Genomic DNA, 20037 nt, shown 5'->3' with positions numbered 1-20037 from the left:
GGGGGAGACTAAACAAATTCTCAAAAAAAAAAAAACTTTATCAACACCGCTGGGATAATACGAGTGGGCCTCAATCTGCAGTACATATGCACCTTAAAGCTAGCTACCGCTCATTTGACGACAATGAGGTTAAAATTGTAGCGAAAGGAAAATAGATGGTTTGAAAGGGGAGTAAAAGAAGCTGTCCAGCACGCAGAAGCCCAGTTCTGCTTCGCGTACGAGTACTGTCATGACGGTCCCCCATGCGGACAGCTCCCTCTGCCGGAAAGCCATATCGTTACACGCAGCGACTCAACAGTAAAATCAACGTGTGGGAAGCCGTTTAAAATCGCGTCGGGGGTGATCGTGAAATGAAAAGTGAAATCGGATCGCGAACGGGAGAGACCATTTCTCGGCCCACAGTGTTTGGGGTGGCTGCAAAAAAAAAAAAAAAAAAAAAGCTTACAGCACCTGGTATTCCCAGGCGGTCTCCCATCCAAGTACTAACCAGGCCCGACCCTGCTTAGCTTCCGAGATCGGACGAGATCGGGCGTTCTCAGGGTAGTATGGCCGTAAGCGAGGCAATGTGCCAGAAAATCCCTCTTTATAGTGTTGCAGGGAGAGCGTCTTTCTTTGTTTATGGTGTTCGTTCTTGTCGGATGATGGTTATTTGGTTTTCCAAATACAGGCTTGAATCGATGAAGGTGTTATTTGTGTCGTGTTGTCAAATAAGGCGCATGTGAGTCCAGCTGATGCGTTAACGTGGGTAACTTTTCTTTGACTTCCAATGCAATCCGTTTCGTCCATTCATTCCGGGCAGAGTGAACGCTGGCGCAAATGGTTGCCTCTGTTCACTCGCACAAAAAAAAACATTCTTATCCCCTGACTGTAAAGTGGCCTTGAGAGCTTTGAAAGGCGCTTAGAAATTAAATGTATTATTATGATTACTCTCCGTCTGGTCCTTGACGCCCTCTGCTGACGTAATCACACAGCGACACTGATCTCGTGATCAACCATTTCACCACATAATATTCATAGTTATACATAACATTTTAAGCGCCTTTCAAAGCTCTAAAGGACACTTTACAGTCACGGACAAGCAGAGGTACTATAATAAATAAAATACAATCACAAATAGATTGCAATAAATAAAATACAATTATAAATAGAAACAGGAGAGAGAGCTACACACAGAAAATGCTATTTTAAATAGCTGGGTTTTGAGATGGGACTTGAAGGTGGTAAGAGAATCGATGTTATGAAAGTTCGGAGGAAGTGACTTCCAAAAATTGGGGGCAGAGCAGCTGAGGGGTCTGTCACCCATCTTGCTGAGACGGGGGAGTGAGGGACACACAGAGGTGGAGGGAGGAAGAAGATCTGAAGGAACCAGGGCGACTAGAAATCATTGGGTAGACCACCAACGATTCAACAGACCTTTAGGATTATTCTGCCTCGTGCTTGAAAGGTCTGCTCATGTCTAAGACTGTGCCAAAGGATTGCATCGGAAAAACAAACAGTGCTCATATTTTAAACAATCCATTCGAAAACAATAACTTGATCGGCCATCTTAACTGATCTTACTCTATGCTCTGTAACGGGCTGAACATTGTATGGCAAAACAGAACAGCATGTCTAAGCACATCTCAATATTCGTTGCGTACCCACCCCAGTTCTCTCTTTTTTTTAAACAACCCCGAAAGCAGCGCCTGAAAGTACTAGAAAAAAAGGGGGTGGGGGATCCTCAGTCCAACCTGCTTGTACGTCTCTGTCAGCTCTCAGTCATACAGGAGTGGTCCATTGATGAAAAGGTTTCTTCAGCCGTCACCTGTAGTTCTTTGAAGGTGTCGGACGTTTCGTTTCTCATCGAAGAGGCTTCATCAGCTAACTAAAATTTGCTAGTAGTTTCGGCCCCATATGTATATCCCTAACGTCTAGAGGTGGCGGTGCCAGACTTCTGCTATGATAGGTCACATCTCTCAGGTTGGGGAGAGCAGAGGACTATACCCTGAGCCTACACTGATTACTTTATTACGTGATTACTTGCCTGAATTTTACGTATTTTAAATTCCGGGGAAAAAAAATTCAAACAAATTCATAGTTGTGCTTTGGGCTCACCAGTTTAACCCATAATGGACAATCTGGCCATGAAAAAAAATGGAGAAACAGGCTCTCACATCCTTCCCGGGTACAAAACCGAGGCACTGGTTTAGATATGTGGAGGGCACTTTCGTCATAATTAAAAAAGAAGAAATTCAATCCTTCACAAATCACCTGCACTCGGTAGACATCAATATTAAATATACTCGCGAGGACATTAAAGAGACCCAACTAGCCTTTTTGGAGTGTAAAGTAATTATAAAAGAGGACAGAGCGCTAAAAGCAGAAATCTTTAGGAAGGCCACACACACTGACCAATACTTACTTTTTGAATCAAACCACCCTCGACAACACAAACTATGAGTTATCAGAACCCTCCAGCATAGGGCTAATACCAACCAGCGTCGAAATTAGCGAAAAGGAGTGAAAACATGTCAGGAGAGCACTCACAAACTGTGGTTGCCCTCAGTGGTCATTTAACAAATGTCAAAAGAAACGGATAGGGAATGAAACCCAAAATTCTGAAGATACTAAAAAGGAGAGGAGTAGCATTACCTTACATTGCAGGGCTTTCTGAAAAACTACAGAGTCCTTTGGCAACACAAAATTCCTACTTATTTCAAACCGATAAACGCCTGAAGGCAAAAATGAGTACATCCAAAAGATAGGCTGTCAAATGAAAAACAAAGTAATGTAGTTTATTCAATACATTGGAAAAATGAAAATTATAAAGAGCAAAAATGAGGGAGACTAAACAAATTCTCCAAAAAAAAAAATACTTTATCAACACCGCTGGGATAATACTAGTGGGCCTCAATCTGCAGTACATATGCACCTTAAAGCTAGCTACCGCTCATTTGACGACAATGAGGTTAAAATTGTAGCGAAAGGAAAATAGATGGTTTGAAAGGGGAGTAAAAGAAGCTGTCCAGCACGCAGAAGCCCAGTTCTGCTTCGCGTACGAGTACTGTCATGACGGTCCCCCATGCGGACAGCTCCCTCTGCCGGAAAGCCATATCGTTACACGCAGCGACTCAACAGTAAAATCAACGTGTGGGAAGCCGTTTAAAATCGCGTCGGGGGTGATCGTGAAATGAAAAGTGAAATCGGATCGCGAACGGGAGAGACCATTTCTCGGCCCACAGTGTTTGGGGTGGCTGCAAAAAAAAAAAAAAAAGCTTACAGCACCTGGTATTCCCAGGCGGTCTCCCATCCAAGTACTAACCAGGCCCGACCCTGCTTAGCTTCCGAGATCGGACGAGATCGGGCGTTCTCAGGGTAGTATGGCCGTAAGCGAGGGAATGTGCCAGAAAATCCCTCTTTATAGTGTTGCAGGGAGAGCGTCTTTCTTTGTTTATGGTGTTCGTTCTTGTCGGATGATGGTTATTTGGTTTTCCAAATACAGGCTTGAATCGATGAAGGTGTTATTTGTGTCGTGTTGTCAAATAAGGCGCATGTGAGTCCAGCTGATGCGTTAACGTGGGTAACTTTTCTTTGACTTCCAATGCAATCCGTTTCGTCCATTCATTCCGGGCAGAGTGAACGCTGGCGCAAATGGTTGCCTCTGTTCACTCGCACAAAAAAAAAACATTCTTATCCCCTGACTGTAAAGTGGCCTTGAGAGTTTTGAAAGGCGCTTAGAAATTAAATGTATTATTATGATTACTCTCCGTCTGGTCCTTGACGCCCTCTGCTGACGTAATCACACAGCGACACTGATCTCGTGATCAACCATTTCACCACATAATATTCATAGTTATACATAACATTTTAAGCGCCTTTCAAAGCTATAAAGGACACTTTACAGTCACGGACAAGCAGAGGTACTATAATAAATAAAATACAATCACAAATAGATTGCAATAAATAAAATACAATTATAAATAGAAACAGGAGAGAGAGCTACACACAGAAAATGCTATTTTAAATAGCTGGGTTTTGAGATGGGACTTGAAGGTGGTAAGAGAATCGATGTTATGAAAGTTCGGAGGAAGTGACTTCCAAAAATTGGGGGCAGAGCAGCTGAGGGGTCTGTCACCCATCTTGCTGAGACGGGGGAGTGAGGGACACACAGAGGTGGAGGGAGGAAGAAGATCTGAGGGAACGAGGGCGACTAGAAATCATTGGGTAGACCACCAACGATTCAACAGACCTTTAGGATTATTCTGCCTCGTGCTTGAAAGGTCTGCTCATGTCTAAGACTGTGCCAAAGGATTGCATCGGAAAAACAAACAGTGCTCATATTTTAAACAATCCATTCGAAAACAATAACTTGATCGGCCATCTTAACTGATCTTACTCTATGCTCTGTAACGGGCTGAACATTGTATGGCAAAACAGAACAGCATGTCTAAGCACATCTCAATATTCGTTGCGTACCCACCCCAGTTCGCTCTTTTTTTTAAACAACCCCGAAAGCAGCGCCTGAAAGTACTAGAAAAAAAGGGGGTGGGGGATCCTCAGTCCAACCTGCTTGTACGTCTCTGTCAGCTCTCAGTCATACAGGAGTGGTCCATTGATGAAAAGGTTTCTTCAGCCGTCACCTGTAGTTCTTTGAAGGTGTCGGACGTTTCGTTTCTCATCGAAGAGGCTTCATCAGCGAACTAAAATTTGCTAGTAGTTTCGGCCCCATATGTATATCCCTAACGTCTAGAGGTGGCGGTGCCAGACTTCTGCTATGATAGGTCACATCTCTCAGGTTGGGGAGAGCAGAGGACTATACCCTGAGCCTACACTGATTACTTTATTACGTGATTACTTGCCTGAATTTTACGTATTTTAAATTCCGGGGAAAAAAAATTCAAACAAATTCATAGTTGTGCTTTGGGCTCACCAGTTTAACCCATAATGGACAATCTGGCCATGAAAAAAAATGGAGAAACAGGCTCTCACATCCTTCCCGGGTACAAAACCGAGGCACTGGTTTAGATATGTGGAGGGCACTTTCGTCATAATTAAAAATGAAGAAATTCAATCCTTCACAAATCACCTGCACTCGGTAGACATCAATATTAAATATACTCGCGAGGACATTAAAGAGACCCAACTAGCCTTTTTGGAGTGTAAAGTAATTATAAAAGAGGACAGAGCGCTAAAAGCAGAAATCTTTAGGAAGGCCACACACACTGACCAATACTTACTTTTTGAATCAAACCACCCTCGACAACACAAACTATGAGTTATCAGAACCCTCCAGCATAGGGCTAATACCAACCAGCGTCGAAATTAGCGAAAAGGAGTGAAAACATGTCAGGAGAGCACTCACAAACTGTGGTTGCCCTCAGTGGTCATTTAACAAATGTCAAAAGAAAAGGATAGGGAATGAAACCCAAAATTCTGAAGATACTAAAAAGGAGAGGAGTAGCATTACCTTACATTGCAGGGCTTTCTGAAAAACTACAGAGTCCTTTGGCAACACAAAATTCCTACTTATTTCAAACCGATAAACACCTGAAGGCAAAAATGAGTACATCCAAAAGATAGGCTGTCAAATGAAAAACAAAGTAATGTAGTTTATTCAATACATTGGAAAAATGAAAATTATAAAGAGCAAAACATGGGGGAGACTAAACAAATTCTCAAAAAAAAAATACTTTATCAACACCGCTGGGATAATACTAGTGGGCCTCAATCTGCAGTACATATGCACCTTAAAGCTAGCTACCGCTCATTTGACGACAATGAGGTTAAAATTGTAGCGAAAGGAAAATAGATGGTTTGAAAGGGGAGTAAAAGAAGCTGTCCAGCACGCAGAAGCCCAGTTCTGCTTCGCGTACGAGTACTGTCATGACGGTCCCCCATGCGGACAGCTCCCTCTGCCGGAAAGCCATATCGTTACACGCAGCGACTCAACAGTAAAATCAACGTGTGGGAAGCCGTTTAAAATCGCGTCGGGGGTGATCGTGAAATGAAAAGTGAAATCGGATCGCGAACGGGAGAGACCATTTCTCGGCCCACAGTGTTTGGGGTGGCTGCAAAAAAAAAAAAAAAAGCTTACAGCACCTGGTATTCCCAGGCGGTCTCCCATCCAAGTACTAACCAGGCCCGACCCTGCTTAGCTTCCGAGATCGAACGAGATCGGGCGTTCTCAGGGTAGTATGGCCGTAAGCGAGGGAATGTGCCAGAAAATCCCTCTTTATACTGTTGCAGGGAGAGCGTCTTTGTTTATGGTGTTCGTTCTTGTCGGATGATGGTTATTTGGTTTTCCAAATACAGGCTTGAATCGATGAAGGTGTTATTTGTGTCGTGTTGTCAAATAAGGCGCATGTGAGTCCAGCTGATGCGTTAACGTGGGTAACTTTTCTTTGACTTCCAATGCAATCCGTTTCGTCCATTCATTCCGGGCAGAGTGAACGCTGGCGCAAACGGTTGCCTCTGTTCACTCGCACAAAAAAAAAACATTCTTATCCCCTGACTGTAAAGTGGCCTTGAGAGTTTTGAAAGGCGCTTAGAAATTAAATGTATTATTATGATTACTCTCCGTCTGGTCCTTGACGCCCTCTGCTGACGTAATCACACAGCGACACTGATCTCGTGATCAACCATTTCACCACATAATATTCATAGTTATACATAACATTTTAAGCGCCTTTCAAAGCTCTAAAGGACACTTTACAGTCACGGACAAGCAGAGGTACTATAATAAATAAAATACAATCACAAATAGATTGCAATAAATAAAATACAATTATAAATAGAAACAGGAGAGAGAGCTACACACAGAAAATGCTATTTTAAATAGCTGGGTTTGGAGATGGGACTTGAAGGTGGTAAGAGAATCGATGTTATGAAAGTTCGGAGGAAGTGACTTCCAAAAATTGGGGGCAGAGCAGCTGAGGGGTCTGTCACCCATCTTGCTGAGACGGGGGAGTGAGGGACACACAGAGGTGGAGGGAGGAAGAAGATCTGAGGGAACGAGGGCGACTAGAAATCATTGGGTAGACCACCAACGATTCAACAGACCTTTAGGATTATTCTGCCTCGTGCTTGAAAGGTCTGCTCATGTCTAAGACTGTGCCAAAGGATTGCATCGGAAAAACAAACAGTGCTCATATTTTAAACAATCCATTCGAAAACAATAACTTGATCGGCCATCTTAACTGATCTTACTCTATGCTCTGTAACGGGCTGAACATTGTATGGCAAAACAGAACAGCATGTCTAAGCACATCTCAATATTCGTTGCGTACCCACCCCAGTTCTCTCTTTTTTTTAAACAACCCCGAAAGCAGCGCCTGAAAGTACTAGAAAAAAGGGGGGTGGGGGATCCTCAGTCCAACCTGCTTGTACGTCTCTGTCAGCTCTCAGTCATACAGGAGTGGTCCATTGATGAAAAGGTTTCTTCAGCCGTCACCTGTAGTTCTTTGAAGGTGTCGGACGTTTCGTTTCTCATCGAAGAGGCTTCATCAGCGAACTAAAATTTGCTAGTAGTTTCGGCCCCATATGTATATCCCTAACGTCTAGAGGTGGCGGTGCCAGACTTCTGCTATGATAGGTCACATCTCTCAGGTTGGGGAGAGCAGATGACTATAACCTGAGCCTACACTGATTACTTTATTACGTGATTACTTGCCTGAATTTTACGTATTTTAAATTCCGGGGAAAAAAAAATTCAAACAAATTCATAGTTGTGCTTTGGGCTCACCAGTTTAACCCATAATGGACAATCTGGCCATGAAAAAAAATGGAGAAACAGGCTCTCACATCCTTCCCGGGTACAAAACCGAGGCACTGGTTTAGATATGTGGAGGGCACTTTCGTCATAATTAAAAAAGAAGAAATTCAATCCTTCACAAATCACCTGCGCTCGGTAGACATCAATATTAAATATACTCGCGAGGACATTAAAGAGACCCAACTAGCCTTTTTGGAGTGTAAAGTAATTATAAAAGAGGACAGAGCGCTAAAAGCAGAAATCTTTAGGAAGGCCACACACACTGACCAATACTTACTTTTTGAATCAAACCACCCTCGACAACACAAACTATGAGTTATCAGAACCCTCCAGCATAGGGCTAATACCAACCAGCGTCGAAATTAGCGAAAAGGAGTGAAAACATGTCAGGAGAGCACTCACAAACTGTGGTTGCCCTCAGTGGTCATTTAACAAATGTCAAAAGAAAAGGATAGGGAATGAAACCCAAAATTCTGAAGATACTAAAAAGGAGAGGAGTAGCATTACCTTACATTGCAGGGCTTTCTGAAAAACTACAGAGTCCTTTGGCAACACAAAATTCCTACTTATTTCAAACCGATAAACACCTGAAGGCAAAAATGAGTACATCCAAAAGATAGGCTGTCAAATGAAAAACAAAGTAATGTAGTTTATTCAATACATTGGAAAAATGAAAATTATAAAGAGCAAAACATGGGGGAGACTAAACAAATTCTCAAAAAAAAATACTTTATCAACACAGCTGGGATAATACTAGTGAGCCTCAATCTGCAGTACATATGCACCTTAAAGCTAGCTACCGCTCATTTGACGACAATGAGGTTAAAATTGTAGCGAAAGGAAAATAGATGGTTTGAAAGGGGAGTAAAAGAAGCTGTCCAGCACGCAGAAGCCCAGTTCTGCTTCGCGTACGAGTACTGTCATGACGGTCCCCCATGCGGACAGCTCCCTCTTCCGGAAAGCCATATCGTTACACGCAGCGACTCAACAGTAAAATCAACGTGTGGGAAGCCGTTTAAAATCGCGTCGGGGGTGATCGTGAAATGAAAAGTGAAATCGGATCGCGAACGGGAGAGACCATTTCTCGGCCCACAGTGTTTGGGGTGGCTGCAAAAAAAAAAAAAAAAAAGCTTACAGCACCTGGTATTCCCAGGCGGTCTCCCATCCAAGTACTAACCAGGCCCGACCCTGCTTAGCTTCCGAGATCGGACGAGATCGGGCGTTCTCAGGGTAGTATGGCCGTAAGCGAGGGAATGTGCCAGAAAATCCCTCTTTATAGTGTTGCAGGGAGAGCGTCTTTCTTTGTTTATGGTGTTCGTTCTTGTCGGATGATGGTTATTTGGTTTTCCAAATACAGGCTTGAATCGATGAAGGTGTTATTTGTGTCGTGTTGTCAAATAAGGCGCATGTGAGTCCAGCTGATGCGTTAACGTGGGTAACTTTTCTTTGACTTCCAATGCAATCCGTTTCGTCCATTCATTCCGGGCAGAGTGAACGCTGGCGCAAATGGTTGCCTCTGTTCACTCGCACAAAAAAAAAACATTCTTATCCCCTGACTGTAAAGTGGCCTTGAGAGTTTTGAAAGGCGCTTAGAAATTAAATGTATTATTATGATTACTCTCCGTCTGGTCCTTGACGCCCTCTGCTGACGTAATCACACAGCGACACTGATCTCGTGATCAACCATTTCACCACATAATATTCATAGTTATACATAACATTTTAAGCGCCTTTCAAAGCTCTAAAGGACACTTTACAGTCACGGACAAGCAGAGGTACTATAATAAATAAAATACAATCACAAATAGATTGCAATAAATAAAATACAATTATAAATAGAAACAGGAGAGAGAGCTACACACAGAAAATGCTATTTTAAATAGCTGGGGTTTGAGATGGGACTTGAAGGTGGTAAGAGAATCGATGTTATGAAAGTTCTGAGGAAGTGACTTCCAAAAATTGGGGCCAGAGCAGCTGAGGGGTCTGTCACCCATCTTGCTGAGACGGGGGAGTGAGGGACACACAGAGGTGGAGGGAGGAAGAAGATCTGAGGGAACGAGGGCGACTAGAAATCATTGGGTAGACCACCAACGATTCAACAGACCTTTAGGATTGTTCTGCCTCGTGGTTGAAAGGTCTGCTCATGTCTAAGACTGTGCCAAAGGATCGCATCGGAAAAACAAACAGTGCTCATATTTTAAACAATCCATTCGAAAACAATAACTTGATCGGCCATCTTAACTGATCTTACTCTATGCTCTGTAACGGGCTGAACATTGTATGGCAAAACAGAACAGCATGTCTAAGCACATCTCAATATTCGTTGCGTACCCACACCAGTTCTCTCTTTTTTTTAACAACCCCGAAAGCAGCGCCTGAAAGTATTAGAAAAAAAGGGGGTGGGGGATCCTCAGTCCAACCTGCTTGTACGTCTCTGTCAGCTCTCAGTCATACAGGAGTGGTCCATTGATGAAAAGGTTTCTTCAGCCGTCACCTGTACTTCTTTGAAGGTGTCTGACGTTTCGTTTCTCAGCGAACTAAAATTTGCTAGTAGTTTCGGCCCCATATGTATATCCCTAACGTCTAGAGGTGGCGGTGCCAGACTTCTGCTATGATAGGTCACTTCTCTCAGGTTGGGGAGAGCAGAGGACTATACCCTGAGGCTACACTGATTACTTTATTACGTGATTACTTGCCTGAATTTTACGTATTTTAAATTCCGGGGAAAAAAAATTCAAACAAATTCATAGTTGTGCTTTGGGCTCACCAGTTTAACCCATAATGGACAATCTGGCCATGAAAAAAAATGGAGAAACAGGCTCTCACATCCTTCCCGGGTACAAAACCGAGTCACTGGTTTAGATATGTGGAGGGCACTTTCGTCATAATTAAAAAAGAAGAAATTCATCCTTCACAAATCACCTGCACTCGGTAGACATCAATATTAAATATACTCGCGAGGACATTAAAGACACCCAACTAGCCTTTTTGGAGTGTAAAGAAATTATAAAAGAGGACAGAGCGCTAAAAGCAGAAATCTTTAGGAAGGCCACACACACTGACCAATACTTACTTTTTGAATCAAACCACCCTCGACAACACAAACTATGAGTTATCAGAACCCTCCAGCATAGGGCTAATACCAACCAGCGTCGAAATTAGTGAAAAGGAGTGAAAACATGTCAGGAGAGCACTCACAAACTGGTTGCCCTCAGTAGTCATTTAACAAATGTCAAAAAGATAGGGAATCTCATCTCCCGTACCGCTTATTCCTCATTAGGGTCACGGGGGGTGCTGGAGCCTATCTCAGCTGTCTTCGGGCACGAGGCGGGGGACACCCTGAATTGGTTGCCAGCCAATCGCAGGGCACACAAAGACATACAACAGTCACTCTCACACTCACACCTAGGGACAATTTGGAGTGGTCAATCTGCCTGCCATGCATGTTTTTGGAGTGTGGGAGGAAACCAGAGGACCCGGAGAAAACCCACGCGGGTCCGGGGAGAACATGCAAACTCCACACAGGGAGGCCGGACCGGGACGCGAACCGGCGACCTCTGCACTGCGAAGCCGGTGTGCTAACCACTCGACTACCGGGCCGCCCTAGGATAGGGAATGAAACCCAAAATTCTGAAGATACTAAAAAGGAGAGGAGTAGCATTACCTTACATTGCAGGGCTTTCTGAAAAACTACAGAGTCCTTTGGCAACACAAAATTCCTACTTATTTCAAACCGATAAACACCTGAAGGCAAAAATGAGTACATCCAAAAGATAGGCTGTCAAATGAAAAACAAAGTAATGTAGTTTATTCAATACATTGGAAAAATGAAAATTATAAAGAGCAAAACATGGGGGAGACTAAACAAATTCTCAAAAAAAAAATACTTTATCAACACCGCTGGGATAATACTAGTGGGCCTCAATCTGCAGTACATATGCACCTTAAAGCTAGCTACCGCTCATTTGACGACAATGAGGTTAAAATTGTAGCGAAAGGAAAATAGATGGTTTGAAAGGGGAGTAAAAGAAGCTGTCCAGCACGCAGAAGCCCAGTTCTGCTTCGCGTACGAGTACTGTCATGACGGTCCCCCATGCGGACAGCTCCCTCTTCCGGAAAGCCATATCGTTACACGCAGCGACTCAACAGTAAAATCAACGTGTGGGAAGCCGTTTAAAATCGCGTCGGGGGTGATCGTGAAATGAAAAGTGAAATCGGATCGCGAACGGGAGAGACCATTTCTCGGCCCACAGTGTTTGGGGTGGCTGCAAAAAAAAAAAAAAAAAAAAAAAAGCTTACAGCACCTGGTATTCCCAGGCGGTCTCCCATCCAAGTACTAACCAGGCCCGACCCTGCTTAGCTTCCGAGATCGGGCGTTCACAGGGTAGTATGGCCGTAAGCGAGGGAATGTGCCAGAAAATCCCTCTTTATAGTGTTGCAGGGAGAGCGTCTTTGTTTATGGTGTTCGTTCTTGTCGTATGATGGTTATTTGGTTTTCCAAATACAGGCTTGAATCGATGAAGGTGTTATTTGTGTCGTGTTGTCAAATAAGGCGCATGTGAGTCCAGCTGATGCGTTAACGTGGGTAACTTTTCTATGACTTCCAATGCAATCCGTTTCGTCCATCCATTCCGGGCAGAGTGAACGCTGGCGCAAATGGTTGCCTCTGTTCACTCGCACAAAAAAAACATTCTTATCCCCTGACTGTAAAGTGGCCTTGCCTTGAGAGTTTTGAAAGGCGCTTAGAAATTAAATGTATTATTATGATTACTCTCCGTCTGGTCCTTGACGCCCTCTGCTGACGTAATCACACAGCGACACTGATCTCGTGATCAACCATTTCACCACATAATATTCATAGTTATACATAACATTTTAAGCGCCTTTCAAAGCTCTAAAGGACACTTTACAGTCACGGACAAGCAGAGGTACTATAATAAATAAAATTCAATCACAAATAGATTGCAATAAATAAAATACAATTATAAATAGAAACAGGAGAGAGAGCTACACACAGAAAATGCTATTTTAAATAGCTGGGGTTTGAGATGGGACTTGAAGGTGATAAGAGAATCGATGTTATGAAAGTTCTGAGGAAGTGACTTCCAAAAATTGGAGGCAGAGCAGCTGAGGGGTCTGTCACCCATCTTGCTGAGACGGGGGAGTGAGGGACACACAGAGGTGGAGGGAGGAAGAAGATCTGAGGGAACGAGGGCGACTAGAAATCATTGGGTAGACCACCAACGATTCAACAGACCTTTAGGATTGTTCTGCCTCGTGGTTGAAAGGTCTGCTCATGTCTAAGACTGTGCCAAAGGATCGCATCGGAAAAACAAACAGTGCTCATATTTTAAACAATCCATTCGAAAACAATAACTTGATCGGCCATCTTAACTGATCTTACTCTATGCTCTGTAACGGGCTGAACATTGTATGGCAAAACAGAACAGCATGTCTAAGCACATCTCAATATTCGTTGCGTACCCACACCAGTTCTCTCTTTTTTTTAAACAACCCCGAAAGCAGCGCCTGAAAGTATTAGAAAAAAAGGGGGTGGGGGATCCTCAGTCCAACCTGCTTGTCCGTCTCTGTCAGCTCTCAGTCATACAGGAGTGGTCCATTGATGAAAAGGTTTCTTCAGCCGTCACCTGTACTTCTTTGAAGGTCTCTGACGTTTCGTTTCTCATCGAAGAGGCTTCGTCAGCGAACTAAAATTTGCTAGTAGTTTCGGCCCCATATGTATATCCCTAACGTCTAGAGGTGGCGGTGCCAGACTTCTGCTATGATAGGTCACTTCTCTCAGGTTGGGGAGAGCAGAGGACTATACCCTGAGGCTACACTGATTACTTTATTACGGGATTACTTGCCTGAATTTTACGTATTTTAAATTCCGGGGAAAAAAAATTCAAACAAATTCATAGTTGTGCTTTGGGCTCACCAGTTTAACCCATAATGGACAATCTGGCCATAAAAAAAAATGGAGAAACAGGCTCTCACATCCTTCCCGGGTACAAAACCGAGGCACTGGTTTAGATATGTGGAGGGCACTTTCGTCATAATTAAAAAAGAAGAAATTCAATCCTTCACAAATCACCTGCACTCGGTAGACATCAATATTAAATATACTCGCGAGGACATTAAAGACACCCAACTAGCCTTTTTGGAGTGTAAAGTAATTATAAAAGAGGACAGAGCGCTAAAAGCAGAAATCTTTAGGAAGGCCACACACACTGACCAATACTTACTTTTTGAATCAAACCACCCTCGACAACACAAACTATGAGTTATCAGAACCCTCCAGCATAGGGCTAATACCAACCAGCGTCGAAATTAGCGAAAAGGAGTGAAAACATGTCAGGAGAGCACTCACAAACTGTGGTTGCCCTCAGTGGTCATTTAACAAATGTCAAAAGAAAAGGATAGGGAATCTCATCTCATCTCCCGTACCGCTTATTCCTCATTAGGGTCACGGGGGATGCTGGAGCCTATCTCAGCTGTCTTCGGGCACGAGGCGGGGGACACCCTGAATTGGTTGCCAGCCAATCGCAGGGCACACAAAGACATACAACAGTCACTCTCACACTCACACCTAGGGACAATTTGGAGTGGTCAATCTGCCTGCCATGCATGTTTTTGGAGTGTGGGAGGAAACCAGAGGACCCGGAGAAAACCCACGCGGGTCCGGGGAGAACATGCAAACTCCACACAGGGAGGCCGGACCGGGACGCGAACCGGCGACCTCTGCACTGTGAAGCCGGTGTGCTAACCACTCGACTACCGGGCCGCCCTAGGATAGGGAATGAAACCCAAAATTCTGAAGATACTAAAAAGGAGAGGAGTAGCATTACCTTACATTGCAGGGCTTTCTGAAAAACTACAGAGTCCTTTGGCAACACAAAATTCCTACTTATTTCAAACCGATAAACACCTGAAGGCAAAAATGAGTACATCCAAAAGATAGGCTGTCAAATGAAAAACAAAGTAATGTAGTTTATTCAATACATTGGAAAAATGAAAATTATAAAGAGCAAAACATGGGGGAGACTAAACAAATTCTCAAAAAAAAATACTTTATCATCACCGCTGGGATAATACTAGTGGGCCTCAATCTGCAGTACATATGCACCTTAAAGCTAGCTACCGCTCATTTGACGACAATGAGGTTAAAATTGTAGCGAAAGGAAAATAGATGGTTTGAAAGGGGAGTAAAAGAAGCTGTCCAGCACGCAGAAGCCCAGTTCTGCTTCGCGTACGAGTACTGTCATGACGGTCCCCCATGCGGACAGCTCCCTCATCCGGAAAGCCATATCGTTACACGCAGCGACTCAACAGTAAAATCAACGTGTGGGAAGCCGTTTAAAATCGCGTCGGGGGTGATCGTGAAATGAAAAGTGAAATCGGATCGCGAACGGGAGAGACCATTTCTCGGCCCACAGTGTTTGGGGTGGCTGCAAAAAAAAAAAAAAGTTTACAGCACCTGGTATTCCCAGGCGGTCTCCCATCCAAGTACTAACCAGGCCCAACCCTGCTTTGCTTCCGAGATCGGACGAGATCGGGCGTTCTCAGGGTAGTATGGCCGTAAGCGAGGGAATCTGCCAGAAAATCCCTCTTTATAGTGTTGCAGGGAGAGCGTCTTTCTTTGCTCATGGTGTTCGTTCTTGTCGGATGATGGTTATTTGGTTTTCCAAATACAGGCTTGAATCGATGAAGGTGTTATTTGTGTCGTGTTGTCAAATAAGGCGCATGTGAGTCCAGCTGATGCGTTAACGTGGGTAACTTTCCTTTGACTTCCAATGCAATCCGTTTCGTCCATTCATTCCGGGTAGAGTGAACGCTGGCGCGAATGGTTGCCTCTGTTCACTCGCACAAAAAAAAACGTTCTTATCCCGTGACTGTAAAGTGGCATTTAGAGCTTTGAAAGGCGCTTAAAATGTTATGTATAACTATGAATATTATGTGGTGAAATGGTTGATCACGAGATCAGTGTCGCTGTGTGATTACGTCAGCAGAGGGCGTCAAGGACCAGATGGACAGTAATCATAATAAATGTCAAAAGAAAAGGATAGGGAATTAAACCCAAAATGCTGAAGATACTAAAAGGAGAGGAGTAGCGTTACCTTACATTGCAGGGCTGTCTGAAAAACTACAGAGTCCTTTGGCAACACAAAATTCCTACTTATTTCAAACCGATAAACACTTGAAGGCAAAAATGAGTACATCCAAAAGATAGGCTGTCAAATGAAAAACAAAGTAATGTAGTTCATTCAATACATTGCAAAAATGAACATAATAAAGAGCAAAACATGGGGGAGACTAAACAAATTCTCAAAAAAAAAATACTTTTTCAACACCGCTGGGATAATACTAGTGGGCCTCAATCTGCAGTACATATACACCTTAAAGCTAGCTACCGCTCATTTGACGACAATGAGGTTAAAATTGTAGCGAAAGGAAAATAAATGGTTTGAAAGGGGAGTAAAAGAAGCTGTCCAGCACGCAGAAGCCCAGTTCTGCTTCGCGTACGAGTACTGTCGTGACGGTCCCCCATGCGGACAGCTCCCTCTGCCGGAAAGCCATATCGTTACACGCAGCGACTCAAGAGTAAAATCAACGTGTGGGAAGCCGTTTAAAATCGCGTCGGGGGTGATCGTGAAATGAAAAGTGAAATCGGATCGCGAACGGGAGAGACCATTTCTCGGCCCCACAGTGTTTGGGGTGGCTGCAAAAAAAAAAAAGCTTACAGCACCTGGTATTCCCAGGCGGTCTCCCATCCAAGTACTAACCAGGCCCAACCCTGCTTAGCTTCCGAGATCAGACGAGATCGGGCTTTCTCAGGGTAGTATGGCCGTAAGCGAGGGAATCTGCCAGAAAATCCCTCTTTATAGTGTTGTAGGGAGAGCGTCTTTCTTTGCTCATGGTGTTCGTTCTTGTCGGATGATGGTTATTTGGTTTTCCAAATACAGGCTTGAATCGATGAAGGTGTTATTTGTGTCGTGTTGTCAAATAAGGCGCATGTGAGTCCAGCTGATGCGTTAACGTGGGTAACTTTTCTTTGACTTCCAATGCAATCCGTTTCGTCCATTCATTCCGGGTAGAGTGAACGCTGCCGCGAATGGTTGCCTCTGTTCACTCGCACAAAAAAAAACGTTCTTATCCCGTGACTGTAAAGTGGCCTTTAGAGCTTTGAAAGGCGCTTAAAATGTTATGTATAACTATGAATATTATGTGGTGAAATGGTTGATCACGAGATCAGTGTCGCTGTGTGATTACGTCAGCAGAGGGCGTCAAGGACCAGACGGACAGTAATCATAATAAATGTCAAAAGAAAAGGATAGGGAATTAAACCCAAAATGCTGAAGATACTAAAAGGAGAGGAGTAGCGTTACCTTACATTGCAGGGCTGTCTGAAAAACTACAGAGTCCTTTGGCAACACAAAATTCCTACTTATTTCAAACCGATAAACACTTGAAGGCAAAAATGAGTACATCCAAAAGATAGGCTGTCAAATGAAAAACAAAGTAATGTAGTTCATTCAATACATTGGAAAAATGAACATTATAAAGAGCAAATCATGGGGGAGACTAAACAAATTCTCAAAAAAAAAAAAAAAAACTTTATCAACACCGCTGGGATAATACTAGTGGGCCTCAATCTGCAGTACATATGCACCTTAAAGCTAGCTACCGCTCATTTGACGACAATGAGGTTAAAATTGTAGCGAAAGGAAAATAGATGGTTTGAAAGGGGAGTAAAAGAAGCTGTCCAGCACGCAGAAGCCCAGTTCTGCTTCGCGTACGAGTACTGTCATGACGGTCCCCCATGCGGACAGCTCCCTCTGCCGGAAAGCCATATCGTTACACGCAGCGACTCAAGAGTAAAATCAACGTGTGGGAAGCCGTTTAAAATCGCGTCAGGGGTGATCGTGAAATGAAAAGTGAAATCGGATCGCGAACGGGAGAGACCATTTCTCGGCCCACAGTGTTTGGGTGGCTGCAAAAAAAAAAAAAAAGCTTACAGCACCTGGTATTCCCAGGCGGTGTCCCATCCAAGTACTAACCAGGCCCGACCCTGCTTAGCTTCCGAGATCGGACGAGATCACGCGTTCTCAGGGTAGTATGGCCGTAAGCGAGGGAGTGTGCCAGAAAATCCCTCTTTATAGTGTTGCAGGGAGAGCGTCTTTCTTTGCTCATGGTGTTCGTTCTTGTCGGGTGATGGTTATTTGGTTTTCCAAATACAGGCTTGAATCGATGAAGGTGTTATTTGTGTCGTGTTGTCAAATAGGTGCATGTGAGTCCAGCTGATGCGTTTTCGTGGGTAACTTTTCTTTGACTTCCAATGCAATCCGTTTCGTCCATTCATTCCGGGTAGAGTGAACGCTGGCGCGAATGGTTGCCTCTGTTCACTCGCACAAAAAAAACGTTCTTATCCCGTGACTGTAAAGTGGCCTTTAGAGCTTTGAAAGGCGCTTAAAATGTTATGTATAACTATGAATATTATGTGGTGAAATGGTTGATCACGAGATCAGTGTCGCTGTGTGATTACGTCAGCAGAGGGCGTCAAGGACCAGACGGACAGTAATCATAATAAATGTCAAAAGAAAAGGATAGGGAATTAAACCCAAAATGCTGAAGATACTAAAAGGAGAGGACTAGCGTTACCTTACATTGCAGGGCTGTCTGAAAAACTACAGAGTCCTTTGGCAACACAAAATTCCTACTTATTTCAAACCGATAAACACTTGAAGGCAAAATTGAGTACATCCAAAAGATAAGCTTTCAAATGAAAAACAAAGTAATGTAGTTTATTCAATACATTGGAAAAATTAAAATTATAAAGAGCAAAACATGGGGGAGACTAAACAAATTCTCAAAAAAAAAAAACTTTATCAACACCGCATGGGATAATACGAGTGGGCCTCAATCTGCAGTACATATGCACCTCAACTAGCTACCGCTCATTTGACGACAATGAGGTTAAAATTGTAGCGAAAGGAAAATAGATGGTTTGAAAGGGGAGTAAAAGAAGCTGTCCAGCACGCAGAAGCCCAGTTCTGCTTCGCGTACGAGTACTGTCATGACGGTCCCCCATGCGGACAGCTCCCTCTGCCGGAAAGCCATATCGTTACACACAGCGACTCAAGAGTAAAATCAACGTGTGGGAAGCCGTTTAAAATCGCGTCGGGGGTGATCGTGAAATGAAAAGTGAAATCGGATCGCGAACGGGAGAGACCATTTCTCGGCCCACAGTATTTGGGGTGGCTGCAAAAAAAAAAAAAAAAGCTTACAGCACCTGGTATTCCCAGGCGGTCTCCCATCCAAGTACTAACCAGGCCCGACCCTGCTTAGCTTCCGAGATCGGACGAGATCGGGCGTTCTCAGGGTAGTATGGCCGTAAGCGAGGGAGTGTGCCAGAAAATCCCTCTTTATAGTGTTGCAGGGAGAGCGTCTTTCTTTGCTCATGGTGTTCGTTCTTGTCGGGTGATGGTTATTTGGTTTTCCAAATACAGGCTTGAATCGATGAAGGTGTTATTTGTGTCGTGTTGTCAAATAGGTGCATGTGAGTCCAGCTGATGCGTTTTCGTGGGTAACTTTTCTTTGACTTCCAATGCAATCCGTTTCGTCCATTCATTCCGGGTAGAGTGAACGCTGGCGCGAATGGTTGCCTCTGTTCACTCGCACAAAAAAAACGTTCTTATCACGTGACTGTAAAGTGGCCTTTAGAGCTTTGAAAGGCGCTTAAAATGTTATGTATAACTATGAATATTATGTGGTGAAATGGTTGATCACGAGATCAGTGTCGCTGTGTGATTACGTCAGCAGAGGGTGTCAAGGACCAGACGGACAGTAATCATAATAAATGTCAAAAGAAAAGGATAGGGAATTAAACCCAAAATGCTGAAGATACTAAAAGGAGAGGAGTAGCGTTACCTTACATTGCAGGGCTGTCTGAAAAACTACAGAGTCCTTTGGCAACACAAAATTCCTACTTATTTCAAACCGATAAACACTTGAAGGCAAAAATGAGTACATCCAAAAGATAGGCTGTCAAATGAAAAACAAAGTAATGTAGTTCATTCAATACATTGGAAAAATGAACATTATAAAGAGCAAATCATGGGGGAGACTAAACAAATTCTCAAAAAAAAAAAAAACTTTATCAACACCGCTGGGATAATACTAGTGGGCCTCAATCTGCAGTACATATGCACCTTAAAGCTAGCTACCGCTCATTTGACGACAATGAGGTTAAAATTGTAGCGAAAGGAAAATAGATGGTTTGAAAGGGG

General features: G+C 43.6%; 8 non-coding genes and 1 pseudogene across 8 annotated transcripts; all 9 read right to left on the bottom strand.

The window, feature by feature from the left end:
- Nucleotides 1-438: 438 nt before the first annotated feature.
- LOC148881344 (5S ribosomal RNA) lies at nucleotides 439-557 on the bottom strand. The gene has a single exon (XR_016113902.1). It is a non-coding gene; the product is annotated as a 5S ribosomal RNA (ribosomal RNA).
- Nucleotides 558-3252: 2695 nt separating this feature from the next.
- LOC148881343 (5S ribosomal RNA) lies at nucleotides 3253-3371 on the bottom strand. The gene has a single exon (XR_016113901.1). It is a non-coding gene; the product is annotated as a 5S ribosomal RNA (ribosomal RNA).
- A 2695-nt stretch (nucleotides 3372-6066) lies between these two features.
- On the bottom strand, nucleotides 6067-6185 carry LOC148881342 (5S ribosomal RNA). Its single transcript, XR_016113903.1, has one exon. It is a non-coding gene; the product is annotated as a 5S ribosomal RNA (ribosomal RNA).
- A 2693-nt stretch (nucleotides 6186-8878) lies between these two features.
- Nucleotides 8879-8997, bottom strand: LOC148881341 (5S ribosomal RNA). Its single transcript, XR_016113900.1, has one exon. It is a non-coding gene; the product is annotated as a 5S ribosomal RNA (ribosomal RNA).
- A 3045-nt stretch (nucleotides 8998-12042) lies between these two features.
- On the bottom strand, nucleotides 12043-12151 carry LOC148881340 (5S ribosomal RNA; annotated as a pseudogene).
- A 3064-nt stretch (nucleotides 12152-15215) lies between these two features.
- LOC148881339 (5S ribosomal RNA) lies at nucleotides 15216-15334 on the bottom strand. The gene has a single exon (XR_016113895.1). It is a non-coding gene; the product is annotated as a 5S ribosomal RNA (ribosomal RNA).
- A 1150-nt stretch (nucleotides 15335-16484) lies between these two features.
- Nucleotides 16485-16603, bottom strand: LOC148881338 (5S ribosomal RNA). The gene has a single exon (XR_016113894.1). It is a non-coding gene; the product is annotated as a 5S ribosomal RNA (ribosomal RNA).
- A 1156-nt stretch (nucleotides 16604-17759) lies between these two features.
- On the bottom strand, nucleotides 17760-17878 carry LOC148881337 (5S ribosomal RNA). Its single transcript, XR_016113898.1, has one exon. It is a non-coding gene; the product is annotated as a 5S ribosomal RNA (ribosomal RNA).
- A 1150-nt stretch (nucleotides 17879-19028) lies between these two features.
- Nucleotides 19029-19147, bottom strand: LOC148881336 (5S ribosomal RNA). The gene has a single exon (XR_016113893.1). It is a non-coding gene; the product is annotated as a 5S ribosomal RNA (ribosomal RNA).
- Between the last annotated feature and the right edge of the window lie 890 nt (nucleotides 19148-20037).

Source organism: Hippocampus bargibanti, unplaced genomic scaffold (assembly GCF_051943395.1).
Source record: "Hippocampus bargibanti isolate YZ-2025 unplaced genomic scaffold, ASM5194339v1 Contig00167, whole genome shotgun sequence".
In the NCBI taxonomy this organism is placed as follows: domain Eukaryota; kingdom Metazoa; phylum Chordata; class Actinopteri; order Syngnathiformes; family Syngnathidae; genus Hippocampus; species Hippocampus bargibanti.
This window is presented reverse-complemented; position numbering and strand designations above follow the sequence as displayed.